The 22,490-nt window shown below is 46.9% G+C and overlaps 1 protein-coding gene across 5 annotated transcripts in view; it reads right to left on the minus strand.

Moving 5' to 3' along the window:
- Positions 1-22,490, minus strand: part of GNB1 (G protein subunit beta 1) — a 119,195-nt gene that overhangs the window by 60,315 nt on the left and 36,390 nt on the right. For 4 of the 5 annotated variants that reach the window (XM_025397989.1, XM_025397964.1, XM_025397974.1 and 1 more), the window contains one exon: positions 1,101-1,149. The exons of the other annotated variant lie outside the window; for it this stretch is intronic. The gene's annotated coding sequence lies outside the window, so the exon portion shown is untranslated. The remainder of the gene's footprint in view (positions 1-1,100; positions 1,150-22,490) is intronic. 5 annotated transcript variants of the gene reach the window in all.

Below are 22,490 nucleotides of genomic sequence, written 5' to 3' on the forward strand. Positions count from 1 at the left end.
AAATTTGAAGCCGCGCCCAACATGGGGCACGAATCTTTTTTTTTTTTTGAGACAGAGTCTTGCTCTGACCCCCCCAGGCTACAGTGCAGTGGCGCGATCTCGGCTCACTGCAAGCTCCGCCTCCCAGGTTCACATCATTCTCCTGCCTCAGCCTCCCGAAAAGCTGGGACTACACGAGCCTGCCACCACACCCAGCTAATTTTTCATATTTTTAGTAGAGATAGGGTTTCACCGTGTTAGCCAGGACGGTCTCGATCTCCTGACCTCGTGATCCACCTGACTTGGCCTCCCAAAGTGCTGGGATTATAAGTGTGAGCCACCACACCCGGCCATATACTGGTATTTCAACTAAGATTTGATTTGAAAAAAGGGCTCGGCCGGGCGTGGTGGCTCAAGCCTGTAATCCCAGCACTTTGGGAGGCAGAGACGGGCGGATCACGAGGTCAGGAGATCGAGACCATCCTGGCTAACACAGTGAAACCCCGTCTCTACTAAAAATACAAAAAATTAGCCGGGCGTGGTGGCGGCGCCTGTAGTCCCAGCTACTCGGGAGGCTGAGGCAGGAGAATGGCCTAAACCCGGGAGGCGGAGCTTGCAGTGAGCCGAGATCGGGCCACTGCACTCCAGCCTGGGCGACAGAGCGAGACTCCGCCTCAAAAAAAAAAAAAAAAAAGAAAGAAAAAAGGGCTCTCCTGCTTTCTAATGAAAAAAGCTAGAGAAGTACTGCTCTCATTCAGAATATAAATCCTCATCACTGGGACCCTAAACTTTCTTGCTCAACACTAAATGGAAGGTTTTTTTGAGGATCAAATTGTTTTGAAAACCAACTTTGGCTTAAAGAGATAGAAAAAAACTGTAACAAAAACCAGGGTATTGGCCAGGCATGCTGGCATATGTCTATTGCCTCAGCTACTCAGGAGGCTGAGGTTAAGAGAACCCCTTGACCCCTAGAGTTAGAATCCAGTCTGAGCAACATGGCAAAACTCTGTCTCTTTAAAAACAAACAAACAAAACCACCAGCTATTTAAAAAAAAAAAACTCTGAAGAAATTTATATATTGTCTTTCTAAAACTGAAAAGGATCAAATATATCAAAATTACCTTAATTCAGAAGGGCTTCTGGTCTGGTCTCCAATACATGTAAACTTGTCTGAAACAAACAGAAAAGGTTGTATTTGTATTGCATTCAGGTTGTGAATAAAATATTCTATTTTACTAGTAGTTACATTTTGTACAACAGCACATAATTTTGACCCTTCCCTATTACTATTTCTCCCCCAAAATTGTTTTATTTAGCACTACTGTCATATTTTGTTTTTCAGTGTGGAAACAAAATAAAAAATCAGATCTCAGTTTCTTTAAGAATCCTTAGGGCCGGGCACGGTGGCTCAAGCCTGTAATCCCAGCACTTTGGGAGGCCGAGACGGGCGGATCACAAGGTCAGGAGATCGAGACCATCCTGGCTAACACGGTGAAACCCCGTCTCTACTAAAAAATACAAAAAACTAGCCGGGCAACATGGCGGGCGCCTGTAGTCCCAGCTACCCGGGAGGCTGAGGCAGGAGAATGGCGTAAACCTGGGAGGCGGAGCTTGCAGTGAGCTGAGATCCGGCCACTGCACTCCAGCCTGGGTGACAGAGCGAGACTCTGTCTCAAAGAAAAAAAAAAAAAAAAGAATCCTTAGAAATGCTCCAGAGAAAATACCTTGAATTAAACTAAAAAGTATAGTAATAGAGGTTAGAATCCTATCACTAGAAAAATTACAGTAACAATTTAAAAACTAATGCAGGCCAGGCCCAGTGGCTAACCCCTGTAATCCCAGCACTCTGGGAAGCTGAGGCAGGCAAATCACCTGAGGTCAGGAATTGGAGACCAGCATGGCCAACATGGTGAAATCCTACCTCCACTAAAAATACCAAAAAAAAAAAAAAAAAAAAAAATTAGCCAGACGTGGTGTCACAAGCCTGTAATGCCAGTTCCTCAGGAGGCTTAGACAGGAGAATCGCTTGAACTTGGGAAGCGGAGGTTGCAGTGAGCTGAGATCACACCACTGCACTCCAGCCTGGCTGACAGAGCAAGACTCCGTCTCAAAAAAAAAAAAAAACAACACAAAACAGGCTGGGCATGGGGGCTCACACTTGTAATCCCAGCACTTTGGGAGGCTGAGGCGGGTGCATCACCTGAGGCCAAGAGTTCGAGACCAGTCTGGCCAACATGGCGAAACCCATTTCTACTAAAAATTCAAAAAAAGCTAGGCATGATGGCAGGCGCCTGTAATCCCAGCTACTTAGGAGGCAGAGGTGGTAGTGAGCAGAGACCACGTCATTATACTCCAGCCTGGGTGATAGAGCAAGACCATGTCTCAAAAAAAAAAAAAAAAAAAAGCTATGGTGGCTCCCGACTGTGTAATCCCAGCACTTTGGGAGGCCGAGGTGGGTGGATCACAAGGTCAAGAGTTCGAGCCCAGCCTGGCCAATATGGTGAAACCCCGTCTCTACTAAAAATACAAAAAAATTTGCTGAGCGTGGTGGCGGCGCCTGTAGTCCCAGCTACTCAGGAAGCTGAGGCAGGAGAATTGCTTGAACTTGGGAGGCGGAGATTGCAGTGAGTCAAGATTGTGCTACTGCACTACAGCCTGGGCGACAGAGCGAGATTCCATCTTAAAACAACCACCACACACACACAGAGAAAACACTAATACAATTCAACAAATTCTGAATATTAATTTAATCCAGACTTTGCCTGTTGGGCATGACAGTGGAAAGCATTTCATCTGAATCTCAAGGAAGCCACTAAATAACTACTTCCTGAGTCCTGGCAAGTCTATGTTGGGACACTTCCAATCCCTCTCTCTGTCCCTCTCCTGCTGACATGGTCCCATCCAGTGCCTGGCCCTGGTGCCCAGAAAGGTGGCTTGAATGGTGACAGAGATCACAAGAGAGGTTTCTGACTCCTCTTGACACACTTCTGGTGGAATGAAAATATGTCCAATTCTAGATTTCTTCTGATTTAAGAACATTTATTTTATTATTTTTGAGACAGCAGTCTCGCTCTGTCACCAGGCTAAAGTGCAATGGCATGGTTTCAGTTCATGCAACCTCCGACTCACTGGTTCAAGCGATTCTCCTGCCTCAGCCTCCTGAGTAGCTGCGATTATAGGCACACGCCACCACACCCAGCCAATTTTTGTATTTTTAGTAGAGACGGGGCTTCACCACGTTGGTCAGTATGGTCTCGATCTCCTGACCTCGTGATCCGCCCGCCTCGGCCTCCCAAAGTGCTGGGATTACAGGCCTAAGCCACTGCGCCTCGCCTGATTTCAGAACATTTAAAGATGCTTTTGTAATCGCTCCCTCAAATTAAACTATGTGAAAAGACAGACCACTTGTGGAGGCTTCACAGGTCACCACCTGCCTATTAATTCAGTGTCTTGTGAGGCTGCAAACTAACATGCACACATCTAGTCTGGAGTCAGGAGATGAATCAACAAACTGAAATGTCTCCCAGTTGAACTGTGAATTCTAATTCATGTGCTTAAAGTAGTTTCGTTTTGCAATTATGCTGCTTATGTACAAGCAAGCAGATACTTTTCTGGCAGTAAAAGTGAGTGTGGAAGGAAAACAGTTTGGCAGTTCCTCAAAAAATTAAACACAGAATTACCCCATAACCCAGGAATTCTACTTCTAGGTATATTCCCAAAAGAACTGAAAGCAGGGACTCAATGCATGTATACATTATGTTCTTAGCAGCAGGCCAAATACCCACTGAGCATGAATGGATAAATAAAATGTGGTCTATCCAAACAATGGAATATTATTCAGCTATAAAGATAGAACAGGCCAGGCGTGGTGGCTCACGCCTGTAATCCCAGCACTTTGGGAAGGTGAGGCGGGTGGATCACCTGAGGTCAGGAGTTCAAGACCAATCTGGCCACCCCGTCTCTATTAAAAATACAAAAATTGCCAGGCGTGGTGGCTTACGAGGTCAGCAGATTGAAAACATCCTGGCTAACACGGTGAAACCCATCTCTACTAAATATACAAAAAATTAGCCAGGCATGGTGGCGGGCGCCTGTAGTCCCAGCTACCCGGGAGGCTGAGGCAGGAGAATGGCATGGCGTGAACCCGGGAGGCGGAGCTTGCAGTAAGCCAAGGTCGTGCCACTGCACTCTAGGATGGGCGACAGAGCAAGCCTCCGTTCTAAAAAAAAAAAAAAAAAGAGTCCTGGTCCTGTCTCTGTTAGAACACGGACAAACCTCAGGAATACGCTAAGTGACAGGTGCCATATACAAAAGGCCACATATACGACCCCATTTATGTGAAATATCCAGAACACACAAATCCAAAGAGACAGAATGCAGTGGTTGCCAGGGGCTGCATGTGTGTGTGTGTGCGTGCACATGTGTGTGCAGTAGACAACTGCAGGGTTTCCTTTTGGGGTGATGAAAATGTCGTGGAATTAGGTAGAGACGGTGGTTGCAATACATTGTAAACGTACTAAATGGCACCGAACCATTCACTTTAAAATGGTTTAATTTTATGTTATGTGAATTCTACCTCAGAAAAAAAAGTTGGGTGTGAAAGTTTGGGCACACAGGTAAATAATGAATGATGCAAACATACCCCATGAAGCGAAGCCTCACTCCAGGGCAAGGTCCCATAAGCACACCTGAAAGGTGCCATCAAATCATCAAGTTTCAAAGCATGGGTCTCAACCTCAGCACAACGAACATTTTAGGTAGGGGTGTGTGTCCCCGTAGGATATTTGGCAGCATGCCAGCAGTGCTCCTTTCCCCAGCTGTAATAGCCATCTGGCATCCAAGAGGCAATACTGACCCCAGTTGAGAACTCTTTAACTGTCCCAATTATCTCAATCACTAAATATAAATCTTTTCAAAGTACTTTCCAGATCAAGGGACAGGTAGGAAAAGAAATACTACTCAAAAATATATATATATAATCTGCTCTATTTTATCATTACTAATTAACTTTTTTGAGACAGGATCACCCTCTGTCATCCAGGCTGGAGTGCAGTGGCATAATCATGGCTCACTGCGGCTTCAACTTCCTGGGCTAAGGTGATCCTCCTGCCTCAGCCTCCTGAGTAGCTGGGACCACAGGCATGCGCCACCATGCCCAGCTAATTTAAAAAAAAAATTATTTGTAGACATGGGGTCTCGCCATACTGCGCAGGCTGTCTTGAACTCCTGGGCTCAAACGATCCTTGCAGGTCAGCCTTCCAAGGTGCTGGGATGGCAGGCATGAAGCACCACACCCAGCTGCTCTATTTTAATGCCTAGATTGCCCTGTGGCTCAAATTATGACTCAAGATTGGAGTAAGGATGCTAAAAGTGCTATCAAATCACCTTAGCCTGGACTCACATGGAGAGTTGTCTGGACCCATTTCTGGCTAAAAACAAGATGACCCAAATGTATGCTCTTTTTTTTGACTTATCCAGCTCACAGAACCCCACACTAAGGACAGGACTACTGGTCCCACAATAATGTAACCCTAAACCAGTAGCACTACCCTTAAAGAAAATCAGGAGCTGGGCCCACACCTGTAATTCCAGCATTTTGGGAGGCCGAGGTGGGTGGATCACCTGAGGTCAAGAGTTCGAGACCAGCCTGGCCAACATGATGAAATCCCGTTTCTACTAAAAATACAAAAATTAGCCGGGCACAGTGGCATGCACCTGTAGTCCCAGCTACTCAGGAGGCTGAGGCAGGAGAATCACCTGATCCTGAGAGGGGGAGGCTGTAGTGAGCCAAGATGGCATCTCTGCACTCCAGCCTGGGTGGCAGAACAAGACTCCATCTCCAAAAAAAAAAAAAAAAGATTGGGCACTTTTTCAAGGCTCTTGATAAAATCAACTGACTCTATAAAGCTAATTTAGCAGTATCAAATATTAATATGACTTCTTTGTACATATATCCTAGTATTCATACTTTTATTTCAACATTTTTCAAAATCTAAGAGCTGAATCCTTGAGACATACCTAGAGAATTTCTCTACGGGCTGCATTAATATTTCGAATCAAGGGGATGATTTCTTCTCTATCAACATAACCCTACGATGGGAAGCACACACAAGTGCACCACTGGTTATCTACAATTCTGAGATTCCCAAACCAAAACAGGACACACGGGCATCAGCCAGACTTTCTCACATTCAGTGTGAGCAGTCTTATCTTTACTACAGGCTCTGGGGTATCTGATAAAAGCCTTGCTCTAAGTGTGGTGCACTTAGAGCAAGTACCACTGCATCTTTCTCAACCCTGAAAAAGTCTGAATTCCGGAACACATCCAGCCCCAAGAGTTTTGCATAAAGGCCTGGGGGCTTGTAAGAAACAAAGTAAACTCCCTTCTGAATAATTCTTTAATTCAGAAACACATTGAACAACTAGAATGTGAAATAATACTGAACTTAATGCCAACTCTGTATCATAATCTTCAACTATCTATGATTAAACTAATAAACAGGATAAAAACAAACTAGAAATGCCTTCCTTCAAACAAAAATTAGAGTTCAGTACCAATAAAAAGATGACAATACCTGTGAAACACAACCAACCAACCAACCAAAAAAAGGTCTAAAGACATCACGTTAATTTAGGGTACTCTAACTATACAAACATGGGGGCATATTCTAAGGGCAAAGAGAGTAACAAAAAGTTCTGAAATTTAGGTACCACATTGGTGGCATAATGCTTAAAATATTAATATGGATATGCATGCCAGAGCAAAATGAGTGAAGATATGGTTGTTATTTGGGGAACAAGGTTTATACTGGAGGAGGAAGGCACAACATGGACTATCTGAAAGCAAGGAAGGGCCCCCTGGTGTTCAATCTGAATTTGGAGACAACGGTACAAATTCTCTATACATTTATTCCTCTGTAGAATCATTTGTGTGTAAGTCCATACACACACACACACACACACACACACACACACACGTATATGTCCTATCTCTTGTCAACTGAAAGGTCTGGAAGCAACGACCTCTCCACACACAAAGCCCAAATCTTGGTTTTACAAAAATGATTCCCTTTAAAAGGAGCTTCAGTGTTCCTTTGAGAAATCACTCCCTCAAGGTCTGGCACAGGGAACTGTCTTGCTATGGCAGAAAGGAAGGGCTCCAAAACTAAAAAGAACATGTCAGAAACACACCAGCTTGAAGGAAGTCCATGGCCAAATTTAGGACAATCTGAGGGTCAACGTGACTAACAATGGTAATGGAATATACCTTACTGGATCCAAAAAAAGAACACACAAGCACACGATAACATATAAATAAAACAGAAAACAAACAAACAAAAAACAGAGGAAAAGCGAAGCTCTTCTTAATGCCAATACATATAGAAGGAGTAAGATTTAGCTGGGCACAGTGGCTCACGCCTGTAATCCCAGCACTTTGGGAGGCCAAGACGGGTGGATCACCTAAGCTCAGGAGTTTGAAACAGGCCAGGTCAACATGGTGAAACACCATCTCTGCTAAAAAAAAAAAAAAATACAAAAATTAGTCAGGCGTGGTGGCCGGCGCCTGTAATCCCAGCTACTCGGGAGGCTAACACAGGAGAATCGCTTGAACCCAGGAGACGGAGGTTGCAGTGAGCAGAGATCACGCCACTACACTCTAGGCTGGGAGACAAAGTGAGACTTAATCCATCAATCAATCAGAGTCTCACTTGGGTGACAGCTTTGAACAGGTGACTGCAGCCTTGAACTCCTAGGCACAAGCCATCCTCTTGCCTCAGCCCCCTAAGTAGCAAGGATTCAGGCATGTGCCACACTGCACCTAAATTTTTTGTTTCTTTGTTTATGGAGAGAGAGTCTCGCTATGTGGCCCAGGCTGGTCTTGAACTCCTGGTCTCAAGCAATCCTCTTGGCCTCCCAAAGTGCTCGGATTATAGGCATGAGCCAGCAGTGCAGCTGAAAGTGAAGGACTTAAAGCCAGAGAATTCAATGCCAGCAAAGGGTGGCTGGATCAGTTTAGAAAGAGGGTTGGTTTAAAAAATGTTAAGATACCAGGAGAAGCAGTTTCTGCCAACCAACAGGCATCAGGGTTACCAGATGCCATGAAGAAAATCATTGAGGAAAAGAAAATCTGCCTGAATAGGTTTTTAATGCAGATAAAAGTGCCCTATTCTGGAAAAAACTGCCACAAAGGATACTTATTAGTGAGGAAGAAAAGGGAGCCCCAGCACTGAAGGCAGCAGGGAGAGGCCAACTCTACTGCTTTGTGCAAATGCAGCCGGGTTTATGAACAGGACTGCTCTTATCTACAAAGCTGCTAACCCCTGAGCCTTGAAGGGGAAGAGATAAACACCAGTTGCCAGTCTCTTGGTTGTGGAACAAGACTGGGACAACAAAATCCCTTTTTCTGGATTGGTTCCATCGATGTTCTTTAGAGTCAGGAAGTACCCTGCCAGTAAGGGATTGCCTTTTAAAGTTCTTTAGATATTGGACAATGCCCCTGGCCACTCAGAACCCCATGAGTTCAATACTGAAGGCACTGAAGTGGTCTACTTGCCCCCAAACACAGCACTCTCCTTCAGCCTCTAGATCAGGGGGTCCTAAGGACCTTTAAGGCCCCTGACACACAGTACTCTATGGAAAGAACTGTCAATGCTATGGAAGAGAATCCCAATAGAACACATCGTGTAAGCCTGGAAGGATTATCCCACTGAAGATGCCAAAATTGTTACAGAAAAAGCTGTGAAGGCCATGAAGCCTGAAACAACCAATTCCTGCTGGAGAGGACGACGTCCAGATGCTGCGCCTGACCTCACAGGACTTATGAGAGCCAATCGAGGGAATCATGAAAAGACTGTGGATATGCTTTTAAAAGGGTAGGGGTGGTGGCCGGGTGCGGTGGCTCACGCCTGTAAGCCCAGCACTTTGGGAGGCCGAGGCGGGTGGATCACAAGGTCAGGAGATTGAGACCATCCTGGCTAACACGGTGAAACCCCATCTCTACTAAAAAAAATACAAAAAATTAGCCAGGCGTGGTGGCGGCGCCTGTAGTCCCAGCTACTCAGGAGGCTGAGGCAGGAGAAGGGCGTGAACCCGGGAGGCGGAGCTTGCAGTGAGCCGAGATCGCGCCACTGCACTCCAGCCTGGGCGACAGCGTGAGACTCCGTCTCAAAAAAAAAAAAAAAAAAAGGGTAGGGGTGGGTAAGGACTTCAATATATGGATCTTAGAGATATTAAAGAGCTATTAGACACCACACCAGAGGAAGTAACAGAAGACACCTTGACAGATGTCAGTGCTTCCAAAGTGGAGACAGACCACGAGGAAGCAGCAGTGCCGAAAACACGTGGACACTGGGTAATCTGGCCAAAGGTCCCCACCACCCAAGACTGCACTTGACTTCTTTAGGACACAGACCTTTTATGGCACAGGAACTAAAACTAAAGCATACAATAGAAGGTCGGTATTATACAAAAACTTTTTCAGAGTAATGAAACAGCAGGCTGGGTGCGGTGGCTCAAGCCTGTACTGCCAGCACTTTGGGAGGCCGAAGCGGGCGGATCACAAGGTCAGATGTTCCAGACCAGCCTGGCCAACATAGTGAAACCCCATTTCTACTAAAAATACAAAACATTAGCCAGGTGTGGTGGTGGGCACCTGTAATCCCAGCTAATTGGAAGGCTGAAGCAGGAAAACTGCTTGAACCCAGGAGGTGGAGGCTGCAGTGGGCCGAGACTGCACCATTGCACTCCAGCCCAAGCGACAGTGCAAGACTCCGTCTCAAAAAAAAGAAAAAAGTCGGCCGGGCGCGGTGGCTCAAGCCTGTAATCCCAGCACTTTGGGAGGCCGAGACGGGCGGATCACGAGGTCAGGAGATCGAGACCATCCTGGCTAACACGGTGAAACCCCGTCTCTACTAAAAATTACAAAAAACTAGCCGGGCGAGGTCGCGGGTGCCTGTAGTCCCAGCTACTCGGGAGGCTGAGGCAGGAGAATGGCATGAACCCGGGCGGCGGAGCTTGCAGTGAGCCAAGATCCGGCCACTGCACTCCAGCCTGGGTGACAGAGCAAGACTCCGTCTCAAAAAAAAAAAAAAAAAAAAAAAGAAAAAGAAAAAAGTCAGAAATTATGTATTTCACTAAAGTTCCACCAAGTATGCCCATCTCTCCTACCACCCCTTTCACCTCCTCCACCCAAGTGAGCAAGACCAAGCCCATCTCTTCCTCCTCCTCAGCCTCAACCTGAAGATGAGAAGGAAGATCTTCCACTTCCACTCATTAAATAGTAAATATATTTCTCTCTCCCTTATGATTTTCTTAACGTTTTCTCCAGCTCGCTTTATCGCAAGAATATATAATATATAAAACATACAAAATATCTGTTGACTGCTATCGGTAAGGCTTCCAGTCAATAGCAGGCTATCAGGAGTTAAGGTTTTGGGAGTCGGCCGGGCGCAGTGTCTCACACCTGTAATCCCAGCACTTTGGGAGGCCAAGGCGGGCAGATCACGAGGTCAGGAGATCGAGACCATCCTGGCTAACATGGTGAAACCCCTTCTCTAATAAAAATACAAAAAAAATTAGCCGGGCGTGGTGGCGGCTCCTGTAGTCCCAGCTATTCGGGAGTCTGAGGAAGGAGAATGGTGTGAACCCGGGAGGCGGAGCTTGCAGTGAGCCAAGATCGCGCCACTGCACTCCAGCCTGGGCGACAGAGTCTCGAAGGAAGAAAAAAAAAAAAGGTTTTGGGAGTCAAGTGATACAAGAATTTTGACTGCACAGCAGGTGAGCACCCCTAACCCCTGTGTTAAGGGTCATGATATTTCTTCCCCTTCACTCTTTGTAACACAATTGTCTAGCATTTTACTTCTACATGTTTTTTGAAGATTCTATCTGGTCTTTGTTCTCAGTTCCTCAGAAGGAGCTTCAAAACCTATTGGATGTCCTTTGTTATTCATGAGCCTCCACGTTTGTGCTAAGAGATGAGCTGACTCAAGATAGAGGCTAGTCACTAGAAAGACCAACCATGGATTAGACAGTTGGGGTCTGAAACCATTCTGATGGGGTGGGAGAGGCGCTAGAGATTGTGCTCGATCAACTGTGCCCAAGTAACAAAGTCCCAATAAAAACTCTCAACACCAAGGCTCAAGGGAGCTTCCTGGTTAGAAGCTCGTTGACCCTGATTTGTCAGGAGAGACCCCATGGAAGAGGGCTTGGAGAATATGTGTTGAGACTCTCCTAGGCCTTGCTGTATGTCTCTTCATTTGCCGGCCTGATTTGTATTAAACTAGATATAGCACCAGAAGAGAACTGCAGTGTGAAGGGACACACTTCTGCCTGAAGAACTTCCTCCATCTCACTGGGCAGATCTACTGGCAACAAACCCCACAACGTTTGTCTGAGGAAGTCTTTCGTGGGACTAGCTCTCACTCTGTCACCCAGGCTACCATGCAGTGGCACGATCTTGGCTCACTGCAGCCTCAACCACCCAGACTCAAGCGATCCTCCGACTTCAGTCTCCTGAGTAGCTGAGACCACAGGTGCCGCCAGAACACCTGGATAATTTTTTTTTTTTCTGTAGAGATGAAGTCTCACTATGTTGCCCAGGCTGTTCTCAAACTCCTGGGCTCAAGTGAGTCTCCCACTCAGTCTCCCAAAGTGCTGGGATTTACAGGCATGACCCACCATGCCTGGCCTGTATGAAATATTTTTTTTCTGGCTACATTCAAAACTTTCTCTTTGACTTTCAGCAGTTTGACTCTAATATGCCTAGGTGTTGAGGGCTTTTTGTTTCTATTTATGGTGCTTGGAGTTCTCTGAACTTCACAGACCTCTCGTTTGCTGTCTTTTATTAATGAAAAAATTCTCAACCATTAGCTCTTTGAATATTTCTTCTGCCCCATTTTCTTCCCAGGACTCCAATTATATGTATATTAGACAGTCTGTTATTGTCCCACAACTACTGAACACTTTTTTTTGAGATGGAGTCTCTCCATCTCACCCAGGCTGAAGTACAATGGCACAATCTCAGCTCATTGCAATCTCCGCTTCCCAGGTTCAAGTGATTCTCCTGCCTCAGCCTGAGTAGCTGGGATTACAGGCCCCTGCCACCACACCCAGCTAATTTTTTTTTTTTTTTTCAGATGGAGTTTCTCTCTTGTTGCCCAGGCTGGAGTGTAATGGTGGGATCTTGGCTCACCACAACCTCCACCTCCCGGGTTCAAGCGATTCTCCTGCCTCAGCCTCTCGAAGTAGCTGGGATTCCAGGAATGAGCCACCACACCCCGCTAATTTTTTGTATTTTTAGTAGAGACGGGGTTTCTCTATTTTAGTCAGGCTGGTCTCGAACTCCCCACCTCAGGTGATCCACCCGTCTCGGCCTCCACAAAGTGCTGGGATTACAGGTGTGAGCCACCGCACCCAGCCTAAATGCTGTTTTTGTTCTGGTGTATTTTTTTCTGCTTATTTCATTTTGGATTTCTATTGACCTATCTTCAGTTTCACTGATTCTTTCCTATTTGCTGACAAACTCACTGAAGAAATTATTCACCTATGATGTTTTGTTTTGTTTTGGTTTTGAGACGGAGTCTCGCTCTGTCGTCCAGGCTGGAGTGTAGTGGCCGGATCTCAGCTCACTGCAAGCTCCGCCTCCTGGGTTCAGGCCATTCTCCTGCCTCAGCCTCCCGAGTAGCTGGGACTACAGGCGCCCGCCACCTCGCCCGGCTAGTTTTTTGTGTTTTTTAGTAGAGACGGGGTTTCACCGTGTTAGCCAGGATGGTCTCGATCTCCTGACCTAGTGATCCACCCGTCTCGGCCTCCCAAAGTGCTGGGATTACAGGCTTGAGCCACCGTGCCCGGCCCCCACCTATGATGTTTTTAAAGAATCTCTAACATTTCAATTAACTTTTTCTAGAGTTTCTGCATCCTGAAATTCTCGATCTTTTCACAATGCATGCTGTACACCTTTCTCCCTCAATCTTTTACCACATCCATCCCAGTCATCTGAAGTCTCTGGCAGTTCCAGTATCTGGGTCATCTCTGAGTTGGCTTCCATTTATTTCTCTCTCAACCAGAAATCACTTTTTAGTGTATCTCATAATTTTTTACTGAATATCAGACGATAACAGAAAACTGAATTAAACAGTACCTGCAACCAGAATTGGGTACACCTCTTTTACTGAGTCACTAGTGTGTGTGAGGATGAGGGGTTAATTCAATCTAGTCTTTAGTTGGGTTTGGATTTTATAATCCTCAGGAGGGGGCTGCCTTAAACTTTGTGGCACCATATTTTTCTCAAAAAATATTGGCCGGCCAGGCACAGTGGCTCATGCCTATAATCCCAGCACTTTGGGAGGCCAAGGCGGGCAGATCACAAGGTCAGGAGTTTGAGACCAGCCTGACCAAGATGGTAAAACCCCGTCTCTACTAAAAACACAAAAATTAGCAGGGTGTGGTGGTGCATGCCTGTAATCCCAGCGACTCAGGAGGCTGAGACAGGAGAATCTCTTGAACCCAGAGGCAGAAGTTGCAGTGAGCCGAGATCATGCCACCACACTCCAGCCTTGGCGACAGAGCAAGACTCCGTCTCAAAAATGAATAAATAAATTTATTAATTAAATTTAATTTAAAAAAATATTGGCCAAAGAGGAAACCTCACTACTCACACCTAGTGGAGGACAGAACAAAGGCAGAAAAGCAAGCCATACAACTTCTTCTGAAAGTTCAGATTCACATGAAGATGTGAACAGTCTTGCAGGCTGCCATGAGGACAAGCCTTCACTTTATTTTGGCAGTAGAGTGAATGCCTGTTAAAGAGACATTCAGCCAGGCACAGTGGCTCACACCTGTAATTCCAGCACTTTGGAAGGCTGAGGCAGGCAGATCACTTGAGGTCAGGAGTTTGAGACCAGCCTGACCAACATGGAGAAACCCTGTCTCTACTAAAAATACGAAATTAGCCAGGCGTGGTGGTGCATGCCTGTAATCCCAGCTACTCAGGAGGCTGAGGCAGGAGAATTGCTTGAACCCAGGAGGCGGAGATTGTGGTGAGCCGAGATTGCGCCACTGCACTCCAGCCTGGGCAACAAGAACGAAACTCTGTCTCAAAAAAAATAAATATAGAGACATTCACTTTACTGGCGGGGAAAAAAAAACATTGTGATTGAATATATAAAAAGAGATGCCAAACGTTAGGAGCCAGACGTGGTGGCTCATGCCTGTAATACCAGAGGAGGATTACTTGAGGCCAGGAGTTTGAGACCAGCCTGGGCAACACAGCAAGATCCCGCCTCTCAAAAAAATTTTTTTTTTTTTTTTTTTTTGAGACGGAGTCTCGCTCTGTCGCCCAGGCTGGAGTGCAGTGGTGCGATCTCGGCTCACTGCAAGCTCCGCCTCCCGGGATCACGCCATTCTCCTGCCTCAGCCTCCCGAGTAGCTGGGACTACAGGCGCCCGCCACCTCGCCCGGCTAGTTTTTTGTATTTTTTAGTAGAGACGGGGTTTCACCGGGTTAGCCAGGATGGTCTTGATCTCCTGACCTCGTGATCCGCCCGTCTCGGCCTCCCAAAGTGCTGGGATTACAGGCTTGAGCCACCGCGCCCGGCCTCAAAAAATTTTTTTGAGACAAGAGTCTTGCTCTGTCGCCCAGGCTAGAGTGCAGTGACGCCATCTCGGCTCACTGCAAACTCTGCCTCCCGGGTTCACGCCATTCTCCTGCCTCAGCCTCCTGAGTAGCTGGGACTACAGGTGCCCACCACCACGCCTGGTTTAGTAGAGATGGGGTTTCACCATGTTAGCCAGGATGGTCTCGATCTCCTGACCTTGTGATCCACCTGCCTCAGCCTCCCAAAATGCTGGGATTACAGGCTTGAGCCACCATGCCTGGCCTCAAAATATATACATATTTTTTTTAATTGGCTTGGTGGTGCGGCCGGGCGCAGGTGGCTCACGCCTGTAATCCCAGCACTTTGGGAGGCCCAGACAGGCAGATCACGAAGTCAGCATCGAGACCATCCTGGCTAACATGGTGAAAGCCTGTCTCTACTAAACAATACAAAAAAAATTAGCCGGGCGTGGTGGCCGGCACCTGTAGTCCCAGCCACTTGGGAGGCTGAAGCAGGAGAATGGTGTGAACCCGGGAGGCGGAGCTTGTAATGAGTCAAGATCACACCACTGCACTCCAGCCCGGGCGACAGAGCGAGACTCCGTCTCAAAAAGAAAAAAAAAAAAAAATTGGCATGGTGGTACATACTTATAGTCCTAGCCACTCCAGAGGCATGGTGGTACATACCTGTAGTCCTAGCTACTCCAGAGGCTAAGACAGGAGGATTGGTTGAGCCCAGGAGTTCAAGGCAGGACCGAGCCACTGCATGTCAGCCTGGGCAACAGAGTGAAACTCTGTCTCTTAAGGGAAAAAAATATATATAATGAATGTCTTGTGTGCCTTGCTATGTACACAGGTTCTCAGCTCCTGAGTGGAGTGCAACTTATGGGCCTACCCTATGCTCATGGGGCCAGCAACAGCCCCTCATCCTGCTCTCACCAACCCAGCTCCACATCTGCCACACCCGGTCACGCCCAGTTCTGAACCCTCGACTGGTTATTTTGTGGTTCTTCTCCCAAGTCGAGGATCCACTCCTTATTCCCTTTCCCTGAATGTACCCCAGTTCCCAGAAAGCTCTATGCACTGCAGAGCTCTGAGGGTTCAATCCTTTCAGATTCCACCAGTGTAAAGCAAGCCTCAGCACCGCTTTCCTTTCCAAACCCACTGGCAGTCCCTCCCAGCTCTCCTGTGGCACAGATTCCAGCCTCTGCTCCATCCCTTTCCCCTCCTGCCCCTGTGCTCCACTCCCACTGCTTCAGCCTCCTGACAGTTCACCATCTTTGCCTGGCCCATTACTAATCTGCTTCTCTATCCCACCTCTTTTCCACTTCAATCCATCCTAAACAGCACTGCCTGATTTATCTTTCTGAAGGACAGCTCTGACATGCGACTCCTCCGCTCAAAAGTCTTCAAATACTCCTCCTACGGAAAAAAATCAAACTTTTTAGTCTGGCCTAATTTAAAGCTCTTACCGACTGTATTCCCAGGTACTCCTCCCCAGGGAGTCAAGTAAGCCTAGAGAAGGTCAAACACATGGGCACAAACACCCCAGACGACTTCGGTGGTCTCTGCCAAACTCTGACCACTAGTCTCTTAAAGAGAAATCCTAGAAACATGAACATATTTTTGCCTTAAAGAATGAGAGCCAATTTTTAAAGGTAAAATATCTCCCCACCAGGAAAGAAAAAAGACATGCTTCCAAAACTTAGCTTATTTCCTGCAAAAACTACAAAACATAGAAAGTACTCTGAGTTGGAAATGTTTTTATAACCCATATTCTAAATCATCTGTGATTTAGAAAGAGAACTGGAAGGAAACAGGAATAACAGAAACTATGTCTTCAGGCTATTTAGAATGACACAGTGCTCTGTAAAGCTCAGCTAATGTCTAGGATTGTTATGTGGTCACTGTGAGAAAAGCATTCTGTGAGCCTACTCTGGTGCCAGGCACCAGTTTAGGTCAGAGTAAAATAAGCGCAAATATTTACTTGGAGTCTGAGTACATATATAACCATATTATATAACAACATGAAAATAGGATAAAAGTTTCAATTGTTGATAAAACATTTAACAATAAAGTGGCCTCAATATCTGGGTTCGTATTTGTATGGCTTCATTCATTCACTTAACAACGACCTGACCATCTCCAGTCATGTGCCAGGCACCACAGCTCAGGGGAGTCCGTAAGAAACAAGACACAGCACTTGCTGTGCCAGAACTTGCTTGCTGGTCGAGGAAGGCATTAAGTGAACAGTGCAAGTCTTTATTTTGATACATCAACTGCTATCCATTGCTAAAGAAACATAAAACTGCATAAGAAGGGGAGACAGGTGAGATGGGGAAGTCTCTCTCAGAAGGTGGCCAGAGAAGGCCACTCTGGTGTGGAGAAATCTGAGCAGGGCCCCAAGGAGAGGGTGAGCAGGTATACAGAGTCCCCGAGATTCCGACCTATTCCTACTGGCCAAGATTTCTCACCTGCTGAAACACTGACAAAGCCATTTCTACCTCTGCATGTCAGAGGCAAATCAACTTGATTGTCTCTCTCCTGGAATGTTCAGTCCAACTGCTATCCTTCTCTTAAATTAAACTCTGACAGTACAAAAAAGCTCAGTCATAAAAAAAGGTAGAGGAAGGGGACCACAATGAGGCAGCAGAAACACAGCAAGAGGGACTCACTATAAAACCTGTTTTTGTTTGTTTGTTTGTTTGTTTGAGACTAAGTACCGCTCTGTCGCCCAGGCTGTAACGCAGTGGCGAGATCTCGGCTCACTGCAAGCTCCGCCTCCTGGGTTCATGCCATTCTCCTGCCTCAGCCTCCCAAGTAGCTGGAACCACAGTCGTCCACCACCACACCCAGCTAATTTTTTGTATTTTTTTTTTTTAGTAGAGACGGGGTTTCACCATGTTAACCAGGATGGTCTTGACCTCCTGACCTCGTGATCCCCCGCCTCGGCCTCCCGAAGTGCTGGGATTACAGGCGTGAGCCACTTCGCCCGGCCTATAAAACCTGTTTTAAGGAAGACAGATACATCTCCTATTAGTCCCAGACATTCCGTCCTAAGTAAGCTTTGAAGTTGGGCACACTGGCTCATGCCTGTAATTCCAACTACTTGGGAGGCTGAGGAAGGAGGATTGCTTAAGCCCAGGAGTTGGAGGCCAGCCTGGATAATATAGTAAGACATCATGTCTTTAAAAAAAATCAAAAAGTGTGGTGGCTCTCGCCTGTAATCCCAGCACTTTGGGAGGCGAGGTAGGCGGATCACCTGAAGCCAGGAGTTCAAGACCAGCCTGGCCAACATGGTGAAACCCCATCTCTACTAAAAATACAGCCAGGCGTGGTGACTCACACCTGTAATCCCAGCACTTTGGGAGGCCAAGGAGGGTGGATCACAAGGTCAGGAGCTCAAGACCAGCCTGGCCAAGATGGTGAAACCCCGTCTCTACTAAAAATATAAAACTTAGCCAGACACGGTGGCAGGCACCTGTACTCCCAGCTACCTGGGAGGCTGAGGCAGGAGAATTGCCTGAACCCCAGAGGCAAAGGTTACAGTGAGCCAAGATTGCTCCACTGCACTCCAGCCTGGGCAACAGAGCAAGACCCCGTCTTAAAAATAATAATAACAGGCCGGGCGCGGTGGCTCAAGCCTGTAATCCCAGCACTTTGGGAGGCCGAGACGGGCGGATCATGAGGTCAGGAGATCGAGACCATCCTGGCTAACACGGTGAAACCCCGTCTCTACTAAAAAATACAAAAAACTAGCCGGGCGAAGTGGCGGGTGCCTGTGGTCCCAGCTACTGGGGAGGCTGAGAAAGGAGAATGGCGTGAACCCGAGAGGAGGAGCTTGCAGTGAGCTGAGATCCGGCCACTGCACTCCAGCCTGGGTAACAGAGCAAGACTCCGCCTCAAAAAAAAAAAAATAAATAATAATAATCATAATAATAATAACAACAATTAGCTGGGTGTGGTGGTGGGTACCTGTAATCCCAGTCACTTGAACCCAGGAGGTGGAGGCTGCAGTGAGCTGAGATCGCCCCCACTGCACTCCAGCCTGGGTGACACGGCAAGACTCTGTGTCACAAAAAAAAAAAGAAAAGGCCGGGCACGGTGGCTCAAGCCTGTAATCTCAGCACTTTGGGAGGCCGAGACGAGTGGATCACGAGGTCAGGAGATCGAGATCATCCTGGCTAACACAGTGAAACCCCGTCTCTACTAAAAAAATACAAAAAACTAGCCAGGCGAGGTGGCGGGCGCCTGTAGTCCCAGCTACTGGGGAGGCTGAGGTAGGAGAAGGGCGTAAACCCAGGAGGCAGAGTTTGCAGTGAGCTGAGATCCGGCCACTGCACTCCAGCCTGGGCGACAGAGCGAGACTCCGTCTCAACAAAAAAAAAAAAAAGAAAAGAAAAAAGAAAAAAGAACACAAATTCCATCCAAGTTAACCAGCAATGACTAAAAAGCAAGCAAAACAATAACTCCCAAAAGAATAAAAAACACTAAGTCACTGTTTTCCAGTAAGGAAAGCACATCACAGTAACCTGGGGCAATAGAGATACCTGGTGTTTGCTTCCTTGGCTATTTCAAGGAGAAGGAGGCAATACAGTGTCTACAGAACTAGATGCTATGACCTTCTTACTCTAAGAGTGAAGTGACAGCACTGATTTGGGGAAGGTGATAAGCGGGGAGCTCAGGGCAGGGCCCTCTACCTTTTCACCACTGTCTTCTCAGGACTGATGGCGTAAAGCAGCCTCCCCAATTCTTTTTTTAATCAATGGACTTTCTTCTTCTTCTCCTTTTTTAAGATGGGGTTCTTGCTCTGTGACCCAGGCTAGAGTGCAGTGGCACCATCATAGCTCACTGCAGCCTCAAATTCCTGGGCTCAAGCATCCTCCCATCTCAGTCTCCTGAGTAGCTGGGACTAAATGCATGTGCCATCACACCTGGCTAATTTTTATATTTTCAGAGATGGGTCTTGCTATGTTGCCCAGGCTGTTTTCAAACTCTCAGCCTCAAGTGATCCTCCTGCCACAACCTCCTGAATAGGGCTTTTTTAAAATTAGAGATGGGGTCTTGCTATGTTGCCCAGGCAGATCTCCAACTCCTGGGCTCAAGCTCCCACCTTGGTCTCCCAAAGTGCTGGAATTACAGGCATGAGCCACTCCACTGGGCCAGAATTTATTTATTTCTTTTTTTGAGACAGAGTCTCGCTCTGTCACCAGGTTGGAGTGCAGTGGCGTGATCTCAGCTCACTGCAACCTTCACCTCCTGAGTTCAGGTGATTCTTCTGGGCCTCAGCCTCTTGAGTAGCTGGGACTACAGGCACGCACCACCACGCCCAGCTAACTTTTGTATTTTCAGTATAGATGGGTGTTGGCCAGGATAGTCTTGATCTCTTGACCTTGTGATCCGCCCGCCTCGGCCTCCCAAAGTGCTGGGATTACAGGCGTGAGCCACCGCACCCAACCTAGAATTTCTTTTTTTTTTTTTTTTTTTTTTGAGACGGAGTCTCACTGTGTCTCCCAGGCTGGAGTGCAGTGGCGTGATCTCGGCTCACTGCAAGCTCCGCCTCCCGGGTTCACGCCATTCTCCCGCCTCAGCCTCCCAAGTAGCTGGGACTACAGGCGCCCGCCACCGTGCCCGGCTAATTTTTTGTATTTTTAGTAGAGACGGGGTTTCACCATGTTAGCCAGGATAGTCTCGATCTCCTGACCTCGTGATCCACCCGCCTCGGCCTCCCAAAGTGCTGGGATTACAGGCTTGAGCCACCGCGCCCGGCCTAGAATTTCTTAATGTTCCTCTCCCCTCCACAATCCCACCTAATGTAGCAATTAACAGTTGGGACAACCAAGAATGTAATTTCTGACAACAGTTGATATTTCATTTAAAACCAAAAATATTATTAATTCAGAAGGCCCAAGAAAAAGGCTCTTGTACTGTTCACTCTTCTGAGGGAAGTATCCTAGAAAACAGTAATCCAGTAAAGACATTCAGGAGAGCCCGGGTACATGGAGAGCATACTCTGATTTTAATCACTTCAGATATTTTCACCAGGTAATTAAATTCGCTGTCCAATCATCTGTCTCAAAATCCTGCTTTATTAATGAGAACCCTTAATGGGAAAAGAAATTTGGTATTAACTACATCGTTTGGGAAATCGTTAATTCTAGAAACGGAAAATTAAAACTACTCCTGACTTCCCTTTAACCCCACTTCAAAAGTCTACCTGGTCTAGCCAAGGTTCTCACTGGGAAGTGAAGAGAGGAGGAATGTGAGAGGTGCCAGGGAAAATAAACCGGAAACGAGAAAGTGGAAAAAGGAAACAAGAACCCAGTCTGGGGTGGCTCTTGGGACTGGCTGGCTCCTCTCTCTCTCCTTCCGCTGTGCTTTCTCTGCTTCTCTGCGAATCTCTCTCTTAACCAACCACCGTCATCTCGTACAGGGTCCAACACAGCCTAGGATTCTACATCACAGCAATCATCAAATGTCAGTCATGTCTCTGTCTCCAGAGAGTCTCCTCTGCAACAACTCCCTCCCTCACTGTCTGCAGGCCAGGTGGCTGGTGCACCGTGGAACTGGGGAGGATACAGCAAGTCCTGTGGGCAGCTGCCATTGACACAGGGACAATGGGTGGGGTGCCTGAGAAGGGAACATGAGTAGGCCAAGCAATGATGATGTCTTTAACATGGGAACAAACTTCTCTACATGTGCACTTAGAGCACTACCCCCATATCTGAGAAGGACATGCTCCAAGACCCCCAGGGGATGCCTGAAACTGTGGATAGTACCACACTTTATATAGACTACATTTTTTTCCTTTATGCTCTATTTTTTCCTATACACATGGTAGGAACTTAATCCCATAACACAGTTTTATTTATAAATTAGGCACAGTAATAAATTAACAATAACTAATAATCAAGCAGAACCACCATAGCAACATACCGTAATAAAAGTTATGGGAATGTGGTCTCTCTCATACTGTCCCATATTTCATGGTGCCATACCTCAAAAGACAAGGCCATGGGTACAGGGGCTACTGCAATTCTTCGCTCTGGCACTGCACTAGCTGAGGACACGCCACAAAGCGGCACACTGGATTCATAATGGAGAATCCAGAACAATTCCAGTCCCCCAAACACACAAAATAAAAACACAACAGAACAGTCTCTGGTGTTTTTTCTTTCCTTTAAAAGCATTCATGAATATCCCCACTGTCTTATCTGCCCACTGTGTCAAAAACAGGAGAGAAGGCCATGGCCAGAATCATGGAACATCTAACAAACGCAGTCACTTGTTATTTTGACAAGTCATTTGCTTTCAGTTCACCGGTCGCGTCTGTCAAGAAAAACATAGGCTGTCTTCTAAATGTCTGTTTTTAACTTTTTTTTTTGAATGACAAATTCCACTTGTACCACAGAAGCCGTATTATGCATGCTGGAGAGGCCCCTTTGTGGTCCCCCATCCCTGGGTTCTTCCTGGGCATCTTACGGCCTCCCCTCTGGTGACAGGTAGCACCCCGAAGACTTATTTTGATTCTTAAAAAGGGACAGATCCCTCCTTCCAGGTACTTCCAGAGGGTGGGTCCCCTTCTCACGGGAACATACTACTCCCACTCACCAGACCACAGTGGTGAGTCCAGCCCAGACTGTGAGTCATGAAAGCCTCAGCTCCCAAAACAAATGACAAGATGCCAGGGACACTGCAGTCATCTCAGAGGACACCGAAAGACATCCGAGGGAAGCAGAGCAAAACAGCAGCTGCTGGACACCAAGGGAGCCACAGCTCAAGGGGGTTCGTGCTCTAACAGCAGATGGCACTACACCCTTCCCGATGACGTCACATCCTAATAAAGCCCGGTTTGCAGTGGCTGCTGTGATAAAAAAGCAAGCGCTGCATGAAATCAACACGGAACAGGAAACAGGGGT

The sequence above is a fragment of the Theropithecus gelada genome, chromosome 1, assembly GCF_003255815.1.
Source record: "Theropithecus gelada isolate Dixy chromosome 1, Tgel_1.0, whole genome shotgun sequence".
NCBI classification, from domain to species: Eukaryota; Metazoa; Chordata; class Mammalia; order Primates; family Cercopithecidae; genus Theropithecus; species Theropithecus gelada.